This window comes from Triturus cristatus, chromosome 5_1 (genome assembly GCF_964204655.1).
Source record: "Triturus cristatus chromosome 5_1, aTriCri1.1, whole genome shotgun sequence".
Lineage (NCBI taxonomy): Eukaryota > Metazoa > Chordata > Amphibia > Caudata > Salamandridae > Triturus > Triturus cristatus.
Window position 1 is genome coordinate 63,794,572 of NC_140587.1, and position 20,080 is coordinate 63,814,651.

A 20,080-nucleotide genomic window follows, 5' to 3' on the forward strand; every position below is an offset into this window, starting at 1 on the left:
AGTAAGTGTGCTTTCAAATTGGCAAAGAAATTTCGTTTTGTGACTACTGTGAAAACATGACTCTGTGTGCAAATAGGAATTACAGGCAGAGATTTATTGCGTATTGCTCTGGTGATTTCACAGTTGCATTAGAAGGAAAGGGGGAGCCTTTTTTTGGTGCAGAAGCTGATTCTTAGCACACAGGTAGCTGCTTACCATGTGGAATCATGCACAGTATTCACAAGCGAGTGGGGTTTGAGGTTTCAGTCAGTAATGCAAATACATTCAGCATCACTAAGGCTGGTTGCCCTTGCTGGAGTGTAGGCAGACACCCAGGTTACAAATGATGCAGGTCTGAAAAAGCAGTTTGGACATGTGCTTTGTAAAAAATCTGAAAAGTGGATTCATAATGTGTCAGTCTGTAAAAGTGTTTATCACTTGCCAAAAAAAAGAGTAGTAAGTGTGCTTTCAAATTGGCAAAGAAATTTCGTTTTGTGACTAATGTGAAAACATGACTCTGTGTCCAAATAGGAATTACAGGCAGAGATTTATTGCGTATTACTCTGGTGATTTCACAGTTGCATTAGATGGAAAGGGGGAGCCATTTTTTGGTGCAGAAGCAGACTCTTAGCAAACAGCCAGCTACTTACCATGTGAAATCATGCACAGTATTCACAAGCGAGTGGGGTTTGAGGTTTCAGTCAGTAATGCAAATACATTCAGCATCACTAAGGCTGGTTGCCCTTGCTGGAGTGTAGGCAGACACCCAGGTTACAAATGATGCTGGTCTGAAAAAGCAGTTTGGACATGTGCTTTGTAAAAAATCTGAAAAGTGGAGTCATAATGTGTCAGTCTGTAAAAGTGTTTATTACTTGCCAAAAAAAAGAGCAGTAAGTGTGCTTTCAAATTGGCAAAGAAATTTGGTTTTGTGACTAATGTGAAAACATGACTCTGTGTCCAAATAGGAATTACAGGCAGAGATTTATTGCGTATTGCTCTGGTGATTTCACAGTTGCATTAGATGGAAAGGGGGAGACATTTTTTGGTGCAGAAGCAGACTCTTAGCACACAGGTAGCTGCTTACCATGTGGAATCATGCACAGTATTCACAAGCGAGTGGGGTTTGAGGTTTCAGTCAGTAATGCAAATACATTCAGCATCACTAAGGCTGGTTGCCCTTGCTGGAGTGTAGGCAGACACCCAGGTTACAAATGATGCTGGTCTGAAAAAGCAGTTTGGACATGTGCTTTGTAAAAAATCTGAAAAGTGGATTCATAATGTGTCAGTCTGTAAAAGTGTTTATTACTTGCCAAAAAAAAGAGCAGTAAGTGTGCTTTCAAATTGGCAAAGAAATTTCGTTTTGTGACTAATGTGAAAACATGACTCTGTGTGCAAATAGGAATTACAGGCAGAGATTTATTGCGTATTGCTCTGGTGATTTCACAGTTGCATTAGATGGAAAGGGGGAGACATTTTTTGGTGCAGAAGCAGACTCTTAGCACACAGGTAGCTGCTTACCATGTGGAATCATGCACAGTATTCACAAGCGAGTGGGGTTTGAGGTTTCAGTCAGTAATGCAAATACATTCAGCATCACTAAGGCTGGTTGCCCTTGCTGGAGTGTAGGCAGACACCCAGGTTACAAATGATGCTGGTCTGAAAAAGCAGTTTGGACATGTGCTTTGTAAAAAATCTGAAAAGTGGATTCATAATGTGTCAGTCTGTAAAAGTGTTTATCACTTGCCAAAAAAAAGAGCAGTAAGTGTGCTTTCAAATTGGCAAAGAAATTTCGTTTTGTGACTAATGTGAAAACATGACTCTGTGTGCAAATAGGAATTACAGGCAGAGATTTATTGCGTATTGCTCTGGTGATTTCACAGTTGCATTAGATGGAAAGGGGGAGACATTTTTTGGTGCAGAAGCAGACTCTTAGCACACAGGTAGCTGCTTACCATGTGGAATCATGCACAGTATTCACAAGCGAGTGGGGTTTGAGGTTTCAGTCAGTAATGCAAATACATTCAGCATCACTAAGGCTGGTTGCCCTTGCTGGAGTGTAGGCAGAAACCCAGGTTACAAATGATGCTGGTCTGAAAAAGCAGTTTGGACATGTGCTTTGTAAAAAATCTGAAAAGTGGATTCATAATGTGTCAGTCTGTAAAAGTGTTTATTACTTGCCAAAAAAAAGAGCAGTAAGTGTGCTTTCAAATTGGCAAAGAAATTTCGTTTTGTAACTAATGTGAAAACATGACTCTGTGTGCAAATAGGAATTACAGGCAGAGATTTATTGCGTATTGCTCTGGTGATTTCACAGTTGCATTAGAAGGAAAGGGGGAGCCTTTTTTTGGTGCAGAAGCTGACTCTTAGCACACAGGTAGCTGCTTACCATGTGGAATCATGCACAGTATTCACAAGCGAGTGGGGTTTGAGGTTTCAGTCAGTAATGCAAATACATTCAGCATCACTAAGGCTGGTTGCCCTTGCTGGAGTGTAGGCAGACACTCAGGTTACAAATGATGCAGGTCTGAAAAAGCAGTTTGGACATGTGCTTTGTAAAAAATCTGAAAAGTGGATTCATAATGTGTCAGTCTGTAAAAGTGTTTATCACTTGCCAAAAAAAAGAGTAGTAAGTGTGCTTTCAAATTGGCAAAGAAATTTCGTTTTGTGACTAATGTGAAAACATGACTCTGTGTGCAAATAGGAATTACAGGCAGAGATTTATTGCGTATTGCTCTGGTGATTTCACAGTTGCATTAGATGGAAAGGGGGAGACATTTTTTGGTGCAGAAGCAGACTCTTAGCACACAGGTAGCTGCTTACCATGTGGAATCATGCACAGTATTCACAAGCGAGTGGGGTTTGAGGTTTCAGTCAGTAATGCAAATACATTCAGCATCACTAAGGCTGGTTGCCCTTGCTGGAGTGTAGGCAGACACCCAGGTTACAAATGATGCAGGTCTGAAAAAGCAGTTTGGACATGTGCTTTGTAAAAAATCTGAAAAGTGGATTCATAATGTGTCAGTCTGTAAAAGTGTTTATTACTTGCCAAAAAAAAGAGCAGTAAGTGTGCTTTCAAATTGGCAAAGAAATTTCGTTTTGTGACTAATGTGAAAACATGACTCTGTGTCCAAATAGGAATTACAGGCAGAGATTTATTGCGTATTGCTCTGGTGATTTCACAGTTGCATTAGATGGAAAGGGGGAGGCATTTTTTGGTGCATTAGCAGACTCTTAGCACACAGGTAGCTGCTTACCATGTGGAATCATGCACAGTATTCACAAGCGAGTGGGGTTTGAGGTTTCAGTCAGTAATGCAAATACATTCAGCATCACTAAGGCTGGTTGCCCTTGCTGGAGTGTAGGCAGACACCCAGGTTACAAATGATGCAGGTCTGAAAAAGCAGTTTGGACATGTGCTTTGTAAAAAATCTGAAAAGTGGATTCATAATGTGTCAGTCTGTAAAAGTGTTTATCACTTGCCAAAAAAAAGAGTAGTAAGTGTGCTTTCAAATTGGCAAAGAAATTTCGTTTTGTGACTAATGTGAAAACATGACTCTGTGTCCAAATAGGAATTACAGGCAGAGATTTATTGCGTATTGCTCTGGTGATTTCACAGTTGCATTAGATGGAAAGGGGGAGACATTTTTTGGTGCAGAAGCAGACTCTTAGCACACAGCCAGCTACTTACCATGTGGAATCATGCACAGTATTCACAAGCGAGTGGGGTTTGAGGTTTCAGTCAGTAATGCAAATACATTCAGCATCACTAAGGCTGGTTGCCCTTGCTGGAGTGTAGGCAGACACCCAGGTTACAAATGATGCTGGTCTGAAAAAGCAGTTTGGACATGTGCTTTGTAAAAAATCTGAAAAGTGGATTCATAATGTGTCAGTCTGTAAAAGTGTTTATTACTTGCCAAAAAAAAGAGCAGTAAGTGTGCTTTCAATTTGGCAAAGAAATTTGGTTTTGTGACTAATGTGAAAACATGACTCTGTGTCCAAATAGGAATTACAGGCAGAGATTTATTGCGTATTGCTCTGTTGATTTCACAGTTGCATTAGATGGAAAGGGGGAGACATTTTTTGCTGCAGAAGCAGACTCTTAGCACACAGGTAGCTGCTTACCAGGTGGAATCATGCACAGTATTCACAAGCGAGTGGGGTTTGAGGTTTCAGTCAGTAATGCAAATACATTCAGCATCACTAAGGCTGGTTGCCCTTGCTGGAGTGTAGGCAGACACCCAGGTTACAAATGATGCTGGTCTGAAAAAGCAGTTTGGACATATGATTTGTAAAAAATCTGAAAAGTGGATTCATAATGTGTCAGTCTGTAAAAGTGTTTCTTACTTGCCAAAAAAAAGAGCAGTAAGTGTGCTTTCAAATTGGCAAAGAAATTTCGTTTTGTGACTAATGTGAAAACATGACTCTGTGTGCAAATAGGAATTACAGGCAGAGATTTATTGCGTATTGCTCTGGTGATTTCACAGTTGCATTAGATGGAAAGGGGGAGACATTTTTTGGTGCAGAAGCAGACTCTTAGCACACAGGTAGCTGCTTACCATGTGGAATCATGCACAGTATTCACAAGCGAGTGGGGTTTGAGGTTTCAGTCAGTAATGCAAATACATTCAGCATCACTAAGGCTGGTTGCCCTTGCTGGAGTGTAGGCAGACACCCAGGTTACAAATGATGCTGGTCTGAAAAAGCAGTTTGGACATGCGCTTTGTAAAAAATCTGAAAAGTGGATTCATAATGTGTCAGTCTGTAAAAGTGTTTATTACTTGCCAAAAAAAAGAGCAGTAAGTGTGCTTTCAAATTGGCAAAGAAATTTCGTTTTGTAACTAATGTGAAAACATGACTCTGTGTGCAAATAGGAATTACAGGCAGAGATTTATTGCGTATTGCTCTGGTGATTTCACAGTTGCATTAGAAGGAAAGGGGGAGCCTTTTTTTGGTGCAGAAGCTGACTCTTAGCACACAGGTAGCTGCTTACCATGTGGAATCATGCACAGTATTCACAAGCGAGTGGGGTTTGAGGTTTCAGTCAGTAATGCAAATACATTCAGCATCACTAAGGCTGGTTGCCCTTGCTGGAGTGTAGGCAGACACTCAGGTTACAAATGATGCAGGTCTGAAAAAGCAGTTTGGACATGTGCTTTGTAAAAAATCTGAAAAGTGGATTCATAATGTGTCAGTCTGTAAAAGTGTTTATCACTTGCCAAAAAAAAAGAGTAGTAAGTGTGCTTTCAAATTGGCAAAGAAATTTCGTTTTGTGACTAATGTGAAAACATGACTCTGTGTGCAAATAGGAATTACAGGCAGAGATTTATTGCGTATTGCTCTGGTGATTTCACAGTTGCATTAGATGGAAAGGGGGAGACATTATTTGGTGCAGAAGCAGACTCTTAGCACACAGGTAGCTGCTTACCATGTGGAATCATGCACAGTATTCACAAGCGAGTGGGGTTTGAGGTTTCAGTCAGTAATGCAAATACATTCAGCATCACTAAGGCTGGTTGCCCTTGCTGGAGTGTAGGCAGACACCCAGGTTACAAATGATGCTGGTCTGAAAAAGCAGTTTGGACATGTGCTTTGTAAAAAATCTGAAAAGTGGATTCATAATGTGTCAGTCTGTAAAAGTGTTTATTACTTGCCAAAAAAAAGAGCAGTAAGTGTGCTTTCAAATTGGCAAAGAAATTTCGTTTGGTGACTAATGTGAAAACATGACTCTGTGTGCAAATAGGAATTACAGGCAGAGATTTATTGCGTATTGCTCTGGTGATTTCACAGTTGCATTAGAAGGAAAGGGGGAGCCTTTTTTTGGTGAAGAAGCTGACTCTTAGCACACAGGTAGCTGCTTACCATGTGGAATCATGCACAGTATTCACAAGCGAGTGGGGTTTGAGGTTTCAGTCAGTAATGCAAATACATTCAGCATCACTAAGGCTGGTTGCCCTTGCTGGAGTGTAGGCAGACACCCAGGTTACAAATGATGCTGGTCTGAAAAAGCAGTTTGGACATGTGCTTTGTAAAAAATCTGAAAAGTGGATTCATAATGTGTCAGTCTGTAAAAGTGTTTATTACTTGCCAAAAAAAAGAGCAGTAAGTGTGCTTTCAAATTGGCAAAGAAATTTTGTTTTGTGACTAATGTGAAACCATGACTCTGTGTCCAAATAGGAATTACAGGCAGAGATTTATTGCGTATTGCTCTGGTGATTTCACAGTTGCATTAGATGGAAAGGGGGAGACATTTTTTGGTGCAGAAGCAGACTCTTAGCACACAGGTAGCTGCTTACCATGTGGAATCATGCACAGTATTCACAAGCGAGTGGGGTTTGAGGTTTCAGTCAGTAATGCAAATACATTCAGCATCACTAAGGCTGGTTGCCCTTGCTGGAGTGTAGGCAGACACCCAGGTTACAAATGATGCAGGTCTGAAAAAGCAGTTTGGACATGTGCTTTGTAAAAAATCTGAAAAGTGGATTCATAATGTGTCAGTCTGTAAAAGTGTTTATTACTTGCCAAAAAAAAGAGCAGTAAGTGTGCTTTCAAATTGGCAAAGAAATTTCGTTTTGTGACTAATGTGAAAACATGACTCTGTGTCCAAATAGGAATTTCAGGCAGAGATTTATTGCGTATTGCTCTGGTGATTTCACAGTTGCATTAGATGGAAAGGGGGAGACATTTTTTGGTGCAGAAGCAGACTCTTAGCACACAGGTAGCTGCTTACCATGTGGAATCATGCACAGTATTCACAAGCGAGTGGGGTTTGAGGTTTCAGTCAGTAATGCAAATACATTCAGCAACACTAAGGCTGGTTGCCCTTGCTGGAGTGTAGGCAGACACCCAGGTTACAAATGATGCTGGTCTGAAAAAGCAGTTTGGACATGTGCTTTGTAAAAAATCTGAAAAGTGGATTCATAATGTGTCAGTCTGTAAAAGTGTTTATTACTTGCCAAAAAAAAGAGCAGTAAGTGTGCTTTCAATTTGGCAAAGAAATTTGGTTTTGTGACTAATGTGAAAACATGACTCTGTGTCCAAATAGGAATTACAGGCAGAGATTTATTGCGTATTGCTCTGTTGATTTCACAGTTGCATTAGATGGAAAGGGGGAGACATTTTTTGGTGCAGAAGCAGACTCTTAGCACACAGGTAGCTGCTTACCAGGTGGAATCATGCACAGTATTCACAAGCGAGTGGGGTTTGAGGTTTCAGTCAGTAATGCAAATACATTCAGCATCACTAAGGCTGGTTGCCCTTGCTGGAGTGTAGGCAGACACCCAGGTTACAAATGATGCTGGTCTGAAAAAGCAGTTTGGACATATGCTTTGTAAAAAATCTGAAAAGTGGATTCATAATGTGTCAGTCTGTAAAAGTGTTTATTACTTGCCAAAAAAAAGAGCAGTAAGTGTGCTTTCAAATTGGCAAAGAAATTTCGTTTTGTGACTAATGTGAAAACATGACTCTGTGTGCAAATAGGAATTACAGGCAGAGATTTATTGCGTATTGCTCTGGTGATTTCACAGTTGCATTAGATGGAAAGGGGGAGACATTTTTTGGTGCAGAAGCAGACTCTTAGCACACAGGTAGCTGCTTACCATGTGGAATCATGCACAGTATTCACAAGCGAGTGGGGTTTGAGGTTTCAGTCAGTAATGCAAATACATTCAGCATCACTAAGGCTGGTTGCCCTTGCTGGAGTGTAGGCAGACACCCAGGTTACAAATGATGCTGGTCTGAAAAAGCAGTTTGGACATGCGCTTTGTAAAAAATCTGAAAAGTGGATTCATAATGTGTCAGTCTGTAAAAGTGTTTATTACTTGCCAAAAAAAAGAGCAGTAAGTGTGCTTTCAAATTGGCAAAGAAATTTCGTTTTGTAACTAATGTGAAAACATGACTCTGTGTGCAAATAGGAATTACAGGCAGAGATTTATTGCGTATTGCTCTGGTGATTTCACAGTTGCATTAGAAGGAAAGGGGGAGCCTTTTTTTGGTGCAGAAGCTGACTCTTAGCACACAGGTAGCTGCTTACCATGTGGAATCATGCACAGTATTCACAAGCGAGTGGGGTTTGAGGTTTCAGTCAGTAATGCAAATACATTCAGCATCACTAAGGCTGGTTGCCCTTGCTGGAGTGTAGGCAGACACTCAGGTTACAAATGATGCAGGTCTGAAAAAGCAGTTTGGACATGTGCTTTGTAAAAAATCTGAAAAGTGGATTCATAATGTGTCAGTCTGTAAAAGTGTTTATCACTTGCCAAAAAAAAGAGTAGTAAGTGTGCTTTCAAATTGGCAAAGAAATTTCGTTTTGTGACTAATGTGAAAACATGACTCTGTGTGCAAATAGGAATTACAGGCAGAGATTTATTGCGTATTGCTCTGGTGATTTCACAGTTGCATTAGATGGAAAGGGGGAGACATTATTTGGTGCAGAAGCAGACTCTTAGCACACAGGTAGCTGCTTACCATGTGGAATCATGCACAGTATTCACAAGCGAGTGGGGTTTGAGGTTTCAGTCAGTAATGCAAATACATTCAGCATCACTAAGGCTGGTTGCCCTTGCTGGAGTGTAGGCAGACACCCAGGTTACAAATGATGCTGGTCTGAAAAAGCAGTTTGGACATGTGCTTTGTAAAAAATCTGAAAAGTGGATTCATAATGTGTCAGTCTGTAAAAGTGTTTATTACTTGCCAAAAAAAAGAGCAGTAAGTGTGCTTTCAAATTGGCAAAGAAATTTCGTTTGGTGACTAATGTGAAAACATGACTCTGAGTGCAAATAGGAATTACAGGCAGAGATTTATTGCGTATTGCTCTGGTGATTTCACAGTTGCATTAGAAGGAAAGGGGGAGCCTTTTTTTGGTGAAGAAGCTGACTCTTAGCACACAGGTAGCTGCTTACCATGTGGAATCATGCACAGTATTCACAAGCGAGTGGGCTTTGAGGTTTCAGTCAGTAATGCAAATACATTCAGCATCACTAAGGCTGGTTGCCCTTGCTGGAGTGTAGGCAGATACCCAGGTTACAAATGATGCAGGTCTGAAAAAGCAGTTTGGACATGTGCTTTGTAAAAAATCTGAAAAGTGGATTCATAATGTGTTAGTCTGTAAAAGTATTTATCACTTGCCAAAAAAAAGAGTAGTAAGTGTGCTTTCAAATTGGCAAAGAAATTTCGTTTTGTGACTAATGTGAAAACATGACTCTGTGTCCAAATAGGAATTACAGGCAGAGATTTATTGCGTATTGCTCTGGTGATTTCACAGTTGCATTAGATGGAAAGGGGGAGCCATTTTTTGGTGCAGAAGCAGACTCTTAGCACACAGCCAGCTACTTACCATGTGGAATCATGCACAGTATTCACAAGCGAGTGGGGTTTGAGGTTTCAGTCAGTAATGCAAATACATTCAGCATCACTAAGGCTGGTTGCCCTTGCTGGAGTGTAGGCAGACACCCAGGTTACAAATGATGCTGGTCTGAAAAAGCAGTTTGGACATGTGCTTTGTAAAAAATCTGAAAAGTGGATTCATAATGTGTCAGTCTGTAAAAGTGTTTATTACTTGCCAAAAAAAAGAGCAGTAAGTGTGCTTTCAGATTGGCAAAGAAATTTTGTTTTGTGACTAATGTGAAACCATGACTCTGTGTCCAAATAGGAATTACAGGCAGAGATTTATTGCGTATTGCTCTGGTGATTTCACAGTTGCATTAGATGGAAAGGGGGAGACATTTTTTGGTGCAGAAGCAGACTCTTAGCACACAGCCAGCTACTTACCATGTGGAATCATGCACAGTATTCACAAGCGAGTGGGGTTTGAGGTTTCAGTCAGTAATGCAAATACATTCAGCATCACTAAGGCTGGTTGCCCTTGCTGGAGTGTAGGCAGACACCCAGGTTACAAATGATGCTGGTCTGAAAAAGCAGTTTGGACATGTGCTTTGTAAAAAATCTGAAAAATGGATTCATAATGTGTCAGTCTGTAAAAGTGTTTATTACTTGCCAAAAAAAGAGCAGTAAGTGTGCTTTCAAATTGGCAAAGAAATTTGGTTTTGTGACTAATGTGAAAACATGACTCTGTGTCCAAATAGGAATTACAGGCAGAGATTTATTGCGTATTGCTCTGGTGATTTCACAGTTGCATTAGATGGAAAGGGGGAGACATTTTTTGGTGCAGAAGCAGACTCTTAGCACACAGGTAGCTGCTTACCATGTGGAATCATGCACAGTATTCACAAGCGAGTGGGGTTTGAGGTTTCAGTCAGTAATGCAAATACATTCAGCATCACTAAGGCTGGTTGCCCTTGCTGGAGTGTAGGCAGACACCCAGGTTACAAATGATGCTGGTCTGAAAAAGCAGTTTGGACATGCGCTTTGTAAAAAATCTGAAAAGTGGATTCATAATGTGTCAGTCTGTAAAAGTGTTTATTACTTGCCAAAAAAAAGAGCAGTAAGTGTGCTTTCAAATTGGCAAAGAAATTTCGTTTTGTAACTAATGTGAAAACATGACTCTGTGTGCAAATAGGAATTACAGGCAGAGATTTATTGCGTATTGCTCTGGTGATTTCACAGTTGCATTAGAAGGAAAGGGGGAGCCTTTTTTTGGTGCAGAAGCTGACTCTTAGCACACAGGTAGCTGCTTACCATGTGGAATCATGCACAGTATTCACAAGCGAGTGGGGTTTGAGGTTTCAGTCAGTAATGCAAATACATTCAGCATCACTAAGGCTGGTTGCCCTTGCTGGAGTGTAGGCAGACACTCAGGTTACAAATGATGCAGGTCTGAAAAAGCAGTTTGGACATGTGCTTTGTAAAAAATCTGAAAAGTGGATTCATAATGTGTCAGTCTGTAAAAGTGTTTATCACTTGCCAAAAAAAAGAGTAGTAAGTGTGCTTTCAAATTGGCAAAGAAATTTCGTTTTGTGACTAATGTGAAAACATGACTCTGTGTGCAAATAGGAATTACAGGCAGAGATTTATTGCGTATTGCTCTGGTGATTTCACAGTTGCATTAGATGGAAAGGGGGAGACATTATTTGGTGCAGAAGCAGACTCTTAGCACACAGGTAGCTGCTTACCATGTGGAATCATGCACAGTATTCACAAGCGAGTGGGGTTTGAGGTTTCAGTCAGTAATGCAAATACATTCAGCATCACTAAGGCTGGTTGCCCTTGCTGGAGTGTAGGCAGACACCCAGGTTACAAATGATGCTGGTCTGAAAAAGCAGTTTGGACATGTGCTTTGTAAAAAATCTGAAAAGTGGATTCATAATGTGTCAGTCTGTAAAAGTGTTTATTACTTGCCAAAAAAAAGAGCAGTAAGTGTGCTTTCAAATTGGCAAAGAAATTTCGTTTGGTGACTAATGTGAAAACATGACTCTGTGTGCAAATAGGAATTACAGGCAGAGATTTATTGCGTATTGCTCTGGTGATTTCACAGTTGCATTAGAAGGAAAGGGGGAGCCTTTTTTTGGTGAAGAAGCTGACTCTTAGCACACAGGTAGCTGCTTACCATGTGGAATCATGCACAGTATTCACAAGCGAGTGGGCTTTGAGGTTTCAGTCAGTAATGCAAATACATTCAGCATCACTAAGGCTGGTTGCCCTTGCTGGAGTGTAGGCAGATACCCAGGTTACAAATGATGCAGGTCTGAAAAAGCAGTTTGGACATGTGCTTTGTAAAAAATCTGAAAAGTGGATTCATAATGTGTTAGTCTGTAAAAGTATTTATCACTTGCCAAAAAAAAGAGTAGTAAGTGTGCTTTCAAATTGGCAAAGAAATTTCGTTTTGTGACTAATGTGAAAACATGACTCTGTGTCCAAATAGGAATTACAGGCAGAGATTTATTGCGTATTGCTCTGGTGATTTCACAGTTGCATTAGATGGAAAGGGGGAGCCATTTTTTGGTGCAGAAGCAGACTCTTAGCACACAGCCAGCTACTTACCATGTGGAATCATGCACAGTATTCACAAGCGAGTGGGGTTTGAGGTTTCAGTCAGTAATGCAAATACATTCAGCATCACTAAGGCTGGTTGCCCTTGCTGGAGTGTAGGCAGACACCCAGGTTACAAATGATGCTGGTCTGAAAAAGCAGTTTGGACATGTGCTTTGTAAAAAATCTGAAAAGTGGATTCATAATGTGTCAGTCTGTAAAAGTGTTTATTACTTGCCAAAAAAAAGAGCAGTAAGTGTGCTTTCAGATTGGCAAAGAAATTTTGTTTTGTGACTAATGTGAAACCATGACTCTGTGTCCAAATAGGAATTACAGGCAGAGATTTATTGCGTATTGCTCTGGTGATTTCACAGTTGCATTAGATGGAAAGGGGGAGACATTTTTTGGTGCAGAAGCAGACTCTTAGCACACAGCCAGCTACTTACCATGTGGAATCATGCACAGTATTCACAAGCGAGTGGGGTTTGAGGTTTCAGTCAGTAATGCAAATACATTCAGCATCACTAAGGCTGGTTGCCCTTGCTGGAGTGTAGGCAGACACCCAGGTTACAAATGATGCTGGTCTGAAAAAGCAGTTTGGACATGTGCTTTGTAAAAAATCTGAAAAATGGATTCATAATGTGTCAGTCTGTAAAAGTGTTTATTACTTGCCAAAAAAAGAGCAGTAAGTGTGCTTTCAAATTGGCAAAGAAATTTGGTTTTGTGACTAATGTGAAAACATGACTCTGTGTCCAAATAGGAATTACAGGCAGAGATTTATTGCGTATTGCTCTGGTGATTTCACAGTTGCATTAGATGGAAAGGGGGAACCATTTTTTGGTGCAGAAGCAGACTCTTAGCACACAGCCAGCTACTTACCATGTGGAATCATGCACAGTATTCAAAAGCGAGTGGGGTTTGAGGTTTCAGTCAGTAATGCAAATACATTCAGCATCACTAAGGCTGGTTGCCCTTGCTGGAGTGTAGGCAGACACTCAGGTTACAAATGATGCAGGTCTGAAAAAGCAGTTTGGACATGTGCTTTGTAAAAAATCTGAAAAGTGGATTCATAATGTGTCAGTCTGTAAAAGTGTTTATCACTTGCCAAAAAAAAGAGTAGTAAGTGTGCTTTCAAATTGGCAAAGAAATTTCGTTTTGTGACTAATGTGAAAACATGACTCTGTGTGCAAATAGGAATTACAGGCAGAGATTTATTGCGTATTGCTCTGGTGATTTCACAGTTGCATTAGATGGAAAGGGGGAGACATTTTTTGGTGCAGAAGCAGACTCTTAGCACACAGGTAGCTGCTTACCATGTGGAATCATGCACAGTATTCACAAGCGAGTGGGGTTTGAGGTTTCAGTCAGTAATGCAAATACATTCAGCATCACTAAGGCTGGTTGCCCTTGCTGGAGTGTAGGCAGACACCCAGGTTACAAATGATGCTGGTCTGAAAAAGCAGTTTGGACATGTGCTTTGTAAAAAATCTGAAAAGTGGATTCATAATGTGTCAGTCTGTAAAAGTGTTTATTACTTGCCAAAAAAAAGAGCAGTAAGTGTGCTTTCAAATTGGCAAAGAAATTTCGTTTGGTGACTAATGTGAAAACATGACTCTGTGTGCAAATAGGAATTACAGGCAGAGATTTATTGCGTATTGCTCTGGTGATTTCACAGTTGCATTAGAAGGAAAGGGGGAGCCTTTTTTTGGTGAAGAAGCTGACTCTTAGCACACAGGTAGCTGCTTACCATGTGGAATCATGCACAGTATTCACAAGCGAGTGGGGTTTGAGGTTTCAGTCAGTAATGCAAATACATTCAGCATCACTAAGGCTGGTTGCCCTTGCTGGAGTGTAGGCAGACACCCAGGTTACAAATGATGCAGGTCTGAAAAAGCAGTTTGGACATGTGCTTTGTAAAAAATCTGAAAAGTGGATTCATAATGTGTTAGTCTGTAAAAGTGTTTATCACTTGCCAAAAAAAAGAGTAGTAAGTGTGCTTTCAAATTGGCAAAGAAATTTCGTTTTGTGACTAATGTGAAAACATGACTCTGTGTCCAAATAGGAATTACAGGCAGAGATTTATTGCGTATTGCTCTGGTGATTTCACAGTTGCATTAGATGGAAAGGGGGAGCCATTTTTTGGTGCAGAAGCAGACTCTTAGCACACAGCCAGCTACTTACCATGTGGAATCATGCACAGTATTCACAAGCGAGTGGGGTTTGAGGTTTCAGTCAGTAATGCAAATACATTCAGCATCACTAAGGCTGGTTGCCCTTGCTGGAGTGTAGGCAGACACCCAGGTTACAAATGATGCTGGTCTGAAAAAGCAGTTTGGACATGTGCTTTGTAAAAAATCTGAAAAATGGATTCATAATGTGTCAGTCTGTAAAAGTGTTTATTACTTGCCAAAAAAAGAGCAGTAAGTGTGCTTTCAAATTGGCAAAGAAATTTGGTTTTGTGACTAATGTGAAAACATGACTCTGTGTCCAAATAGGAATTACAGGCAGATATTTATTGCGTATTGCTCTGGTGATTTCACAGTTGCATTAGATGGAAAGGGGGAACCATTTTTTGGTGCAGAAGCAGACTCTTAGCACACAGCCAGCTACTTACCATGTGGAATCATGCACAGTATTCACAAGCGAGTGGGGTTTGAGGTTTCAGTCAGTAATGCAAATACATTCAGCATCACTAAGGCTGGTTGCCCTTGCTGGAGTGTAGGCAGACACCCAGGTTACAAATGATGCTGGTCTGAAAAAGCAGTTTGGACATGTGCTTTTTAAAAAATCTGAAAAGTGGATTCATAATGTGTCAGTCTGTAAAAGTGTTTATCACTTGCCAAAAAAAAGAGTAGTAAGTGTGCTTTCAAATTGGCAAAGAAATTTCGTTTTGTGACTAATGTGAAAACAAATGTAGTAATATATTTAAATAAAATAAAGGAATTTTTTTTTAGTTTTTTTCAGGTATTGCTGAAGAGCAGTGAACAAAATTTAAGATTCCTACAAAATCCAGAGTAAAAAAAGAGCAGAAAAAAAACCTATATTTGAAGACAACTGGAGGACCTAAGTTAGTTGAAGATGCTCATGTTGGGAAGAAGAAAAAATCTTCTGGTAAGCAAACAAAAGATTTTCTAAGGAACATATTCAAAAAAAGGAAAAATGTACAAAATGTCTGTACTGGAAAGAATGATTTCAATCGAAAAGGACAGGAAAAAATTGAGAATTTAGTTAATGCAAATATACCTTCTGCAACTAAAAAGATAAACTTAAACAGAAAAACAGCGTTTAAAGAGATACGTAGAAAAATGTTTCAGAGGAGAGTTATGTCCAATTTGATAAAGGATGTGAAGAAATATAAGCAAAAGGCAAAGTTTTATAAGAGAAAAAAAGAAATTGAAGCCATTGCAGCAAAGGCATTAGAATTAAAAAGGAAACTATTCATTTTAATTTTGAATAGGATGCGTACATTAGACAAAATGGTTAATGTACTGAAAACACATAGCAAAAGGAAAAGAGTAGTGAACAGAACAAACTTTTGTAAAGTGTTTTTAGGAAAATGGATGCATAGTTCAAGTAGTGAACCTTTTTTTAATGAAGAGAGTTATTTTCAAAGTAATAGTTTGCTGCATGCAGTTGACACCAGAGGTCGTGCTTATGAAGTGAAAAATGGTTGCATAATGGAGAAGGAGATAATGGTTCCAAGAGATGAGGTACAAGTGATGGCGGATGAGGCTATGGGGAGACGTCCTAAAGCCCCAGTGTACACTTGGAATTGTAGTAGTATTTGCACTGTGCGTCAGGAATCTATTGATAAATTTCGTGAGTTTCTAAGAGAATATAGCAAAAAAAGTGTGAAACAGAAGATTAAGGTGCTTCAAAGTCTAGATCCATGCAGAGTGAGAGAGAATACTGGTTTGCAGGGTCATTCTCTGGCTTATCTATCTAGAAAAGTGTGTAATAGTGTTTTCCATCATTTTAGGATGCTGGCTGTTCATCATACTGAAATGAGAAAGTTTGTGAGACGGTTGTATTTTGCTAAAAGTCCAGCAATAAAGTTAGATGAATTGAATAGGGCTCTGTTCCGTGGAACGGTATCAGATGTAGAGAAGGTTGTTGATGAAATTCAGTTTTGTTACTTTGGTCCTGAACAAAACAGTGCAGAGAAGGACACAGTAAATGAGGAAGAAGTGGAAGAAAATGTAGAACCCTCTGTAAGTAAGACATTTAATGATCACATAACAAAATTTGCAATAATCTCTAATGAAAGACCAAATATTACTTGTATTTGTTGCCGCAGAACTCATTATAGAAAACAAACCAGGTATGTTGATCTCTACAGAAAGAGTGAAAATGAAGATAATTATAAGTGGAAGGATTTTGCCACCTATATATTTCTTGAAAATTGTTTTGAATTGGGTGAAGTTCAGCGTGTTTGTAAATACTGTGTGGAAATATGGATTTTTATGGTCAGTTATGTCCCCTATCTTGGACCCCAACGGTTTCATGTATAAATCACAAGTACATGTATGTTCCCTCCAGTTCCAGTTATGAAGACGCAAACACATGTGTGTCCACCGCCAACATGTCCTCTTTCAGATCCGCCATGAATGGGCCGGATATTCCATTCCTAAGTACGAAAGGCCACCGCCTTTATATGGTTCACTTATGCCATTTTACAGTCCAGGCAAGTAGGCCCTGATTCTGCCATCAAGCTTTTCCTGCCTTCTGCCTCTGAAAGCTCCAGTCTGAGCCCGCATCTGTATCCATGAACTTTGTCCTCATTCTCTGCGCGGCTAACGGTGCCTGACATCAGCCTGTTGCCTGCCAAAAACTGTATTTCACCTTCGAAATTATCTGCTCCGCTCCCTACCCAATGCATTCCTGTCTAGTAGTTTAAGTAAACATTCTTCCAGCTACCGAGCAAAAGGCCCGGCTTCTCTGTCATTATGCAAGTAATTCATAGCCCTGTTACTATGGAAGATTCCTGCCCTCGCATCTAGTGTAGACACTTAGACGCTTGTACACGCACTAACAGTCAGTATAGTCAGTATAGAATAAGATTCTACTCCAAGAAGGCCTCTCTTTTGGATAACATAGTTCTTTAAACATAGGATGTTAGATATGATTTGGGATTAGGTTGACTTGACCCTCCAGACTTCTGTCGCTACATGTAGAGCTAAATGTCAAGTCCCCTTCACCCCCTAGTTGCACGTCAATCACACGTCATGCTGCTGCGCGCGCATTTCTGCCAAGTATTTCTGCTGACATTGCGAAATTCTTTCATGGAACCACCCTATTATGACATCATACCTGATGACGTTCTTTATTTACGCCCAGTTACACCCACTTTTGCTACGCATGTATGTTTTATCTTTACTATCAATTGTTACGCCTCCTCCATTTGTTTCACTGTAATGCCTATTGTATAAAAATGATTACCTATCAATAAAGTACGGTCTTCACTTCCTGAACCTTCGTGGTGATGGAATCTGGAGCTCATCAATTTAAATTGATTATGGAATAAAGCCCGTTCCGAACCTCTAATACCACGGATTCTGCCTCTTATTTTACTGAGCTATTGTTATAGATTTTCCGCATCAAATTAAGTCCCGGTAATTAAAATTATTTACCACAACTGTTATAACAAGTTAGAGGAAAATAGAATGCCGACCAGAGCTGTACATAATAATTTAGAATTGGATGCTATTCCTGCAGAACTTTCTGAATTAAATACATATGAGTCGATACTCATTCAATGTGTTCATCCGTTCCAGACCATAGTACGTATGGAGCCCAAAACTGGCAAATTACCTCCTTCAGATTTACTGAGAGGTTTAAAAGGTAGAGTGGTGTATTTGCCCTTGGATTTGAAAAAAAATATGGAAACTATTGATGCGGATACTTTGGAAACTGAACCATTAATTATTCTGGTTAATGGTGTACCTACAAAGAATAAGAAGATTTGGCAGGAGCTGGTAGATGTACGGAAAGTACAAAGAGCAAATTTGTATTTGAAAAGGAATAACAAATGGTATGAATCAATTTATATAGAAGAAGAAGAAGAAGAAGATTTACAAGAAGACACAGAAACACCAACTGGACAAATTGAAAAAGTGGACAAGTCAAAGGAAGAAGAAATTTATGAACATTTTAGCATACATCCTCTTCATTCAAAAGAAGTTATGGGAGACAATATTGATCTATTTCAGATGAAGAAAGCAAAAGGAACTCCCGTGAGTGTATGGGAGGAGAGCTTGGAAGCTCGATGTTTTCCCCAGCTGTTTCCTAAAGGAAAAGGAGGACGATACGATGAACGTCCAGAACAGATTCCAGCTTCTGAGTATCGGACTACAAGACTATATGCTGAAGATCCCAGATTTCGACAAAGTATTCCTTATTTGTTCCATCTTTTATTTGAAAGCGACTTGTCTGCACTGTCTTATGCAGTAAATCACATTTTAAAAAGTGGAGTACATTTACAAAATGTGTCTGCTAAGGATTTTATGGAGAAAGTGCAGCACCGAGATGATCATTTGGAAACACAACTGATCAATCTGATGGCTTGTCAGCGTGGGACAAATGAATATTGGTACCGACGCCATGGTGAATTAAAATGCATGTTACGGAATTTAGGAACTCCAACATGGTTCCTTACCCTAAGCTGTGCCGAGTACGCTTGGGATGATTTACTGGATTTTCTACGAGAGGCAAATTCAAACATTAAAAACATCGAATACAAGACAGCAGGAGAACTGTGCTCATTGGATCCGGTTAATGTTTGCAGATATTTCAATCATAGATTTGAGGCTATGATGTCCTTCATCTGCAATAAAAAAAATCCACCTCTAGGAGAAGTAGTGGATTTCTTTTGGAAAAAAGAGTACCAGGCAAGAGGTGCTCCTCATATTCATATGCTGTTGTGGATCAAGGATGCCCCAAAGTTTGGAACAGATACTGATGAAGCAGTGTTATCTTACATTGAAGAATATGCAACATGTGCTATACCAAAAAGCACAGAAGAGAAAAAGTTAAAGGAGCAAGTTTTACATTTCCAAAGTCATCGGTGTGGAAAATACTGTCGACGGAAATACAAGAGCAAAGATAAATACTACACTAAATGTCGATTTGGATTTCCTAGACCTGTTCTTTCAAATGGAAGAGTTAACAGTTTTATGTCAGCTGTGAGACATACTATCACAAGAAAATCACCTAAGAATACCTACAACCTTAAAAGAAAAGAAGAATCAAAAAATATAAATGACTACAACCCAGTGATTTTATCCATGTGGAACGCTAACATGGATATACAGTATGTAGCTGACAATTCCATTGCTGTTGCTCGATATGTAACGTCTTACATTATGAAATCAGAAAAAACAGAATTGAAGGAAATGTGGGAAGAGATTTCTCACGAGAAAACTGTCAGTAAGAAGCTGTACAGTTTCAGTTTGAAGATGTTATCGCATCGAGAAATTGGATCCTACGAATGTTCAGATAGGTTATCTTCTGCAAGTCTCTACTCGAAATCAAGAAGAATAATTTGGGCAAGTTTAGGCCTTGCAGCAATGAGAAATCGGGTACTGAAATCTGTTGGAGAAATTGAATATTTGGCCGAGAATGACCCAGAAAGTACAGATATTTTGAAATCAAACATGTTGGATACATATTACCCAAAGAGAAGTCATCATCTGGAGAACATGTGTCTCTATGAAGTGCTGCAGAACTACATTTATTCACGGAAAGCCGCAGAAGACATCAACAATGGAAAATATAAAGTCATTGGTGAGGAAGGATGTTTGGTGAAGCAAACAAAAGGAAGTTTGATAAATCACCGGAAGCTGAGTTGCGACACTACTGACAAAAAGGAATTTTAATACTTGGCTCTTTTACAGCTGTTTAAACCATGGCGTACAGAGGATGAACTACTGGGAGAATTTCAAAACTATGAAGATTCATTTAATGCTTGCAAAGACAGCATACAATGCAGAACATTCACAACTTATCTGCAAATGTTAAATGAAGAAATTGAACAGGAAACTACAATTGCAGCAGAAATAGCTAGAGACAGTTCTCAGGACAGCCAAAGTTCAGGAACACTCAGTCAAGATCCCCTAGGACAACCAATCGTTGAAAATGAAGCATCAATAGCCATGAATGAAGTGGAAACAGTTATGAATCA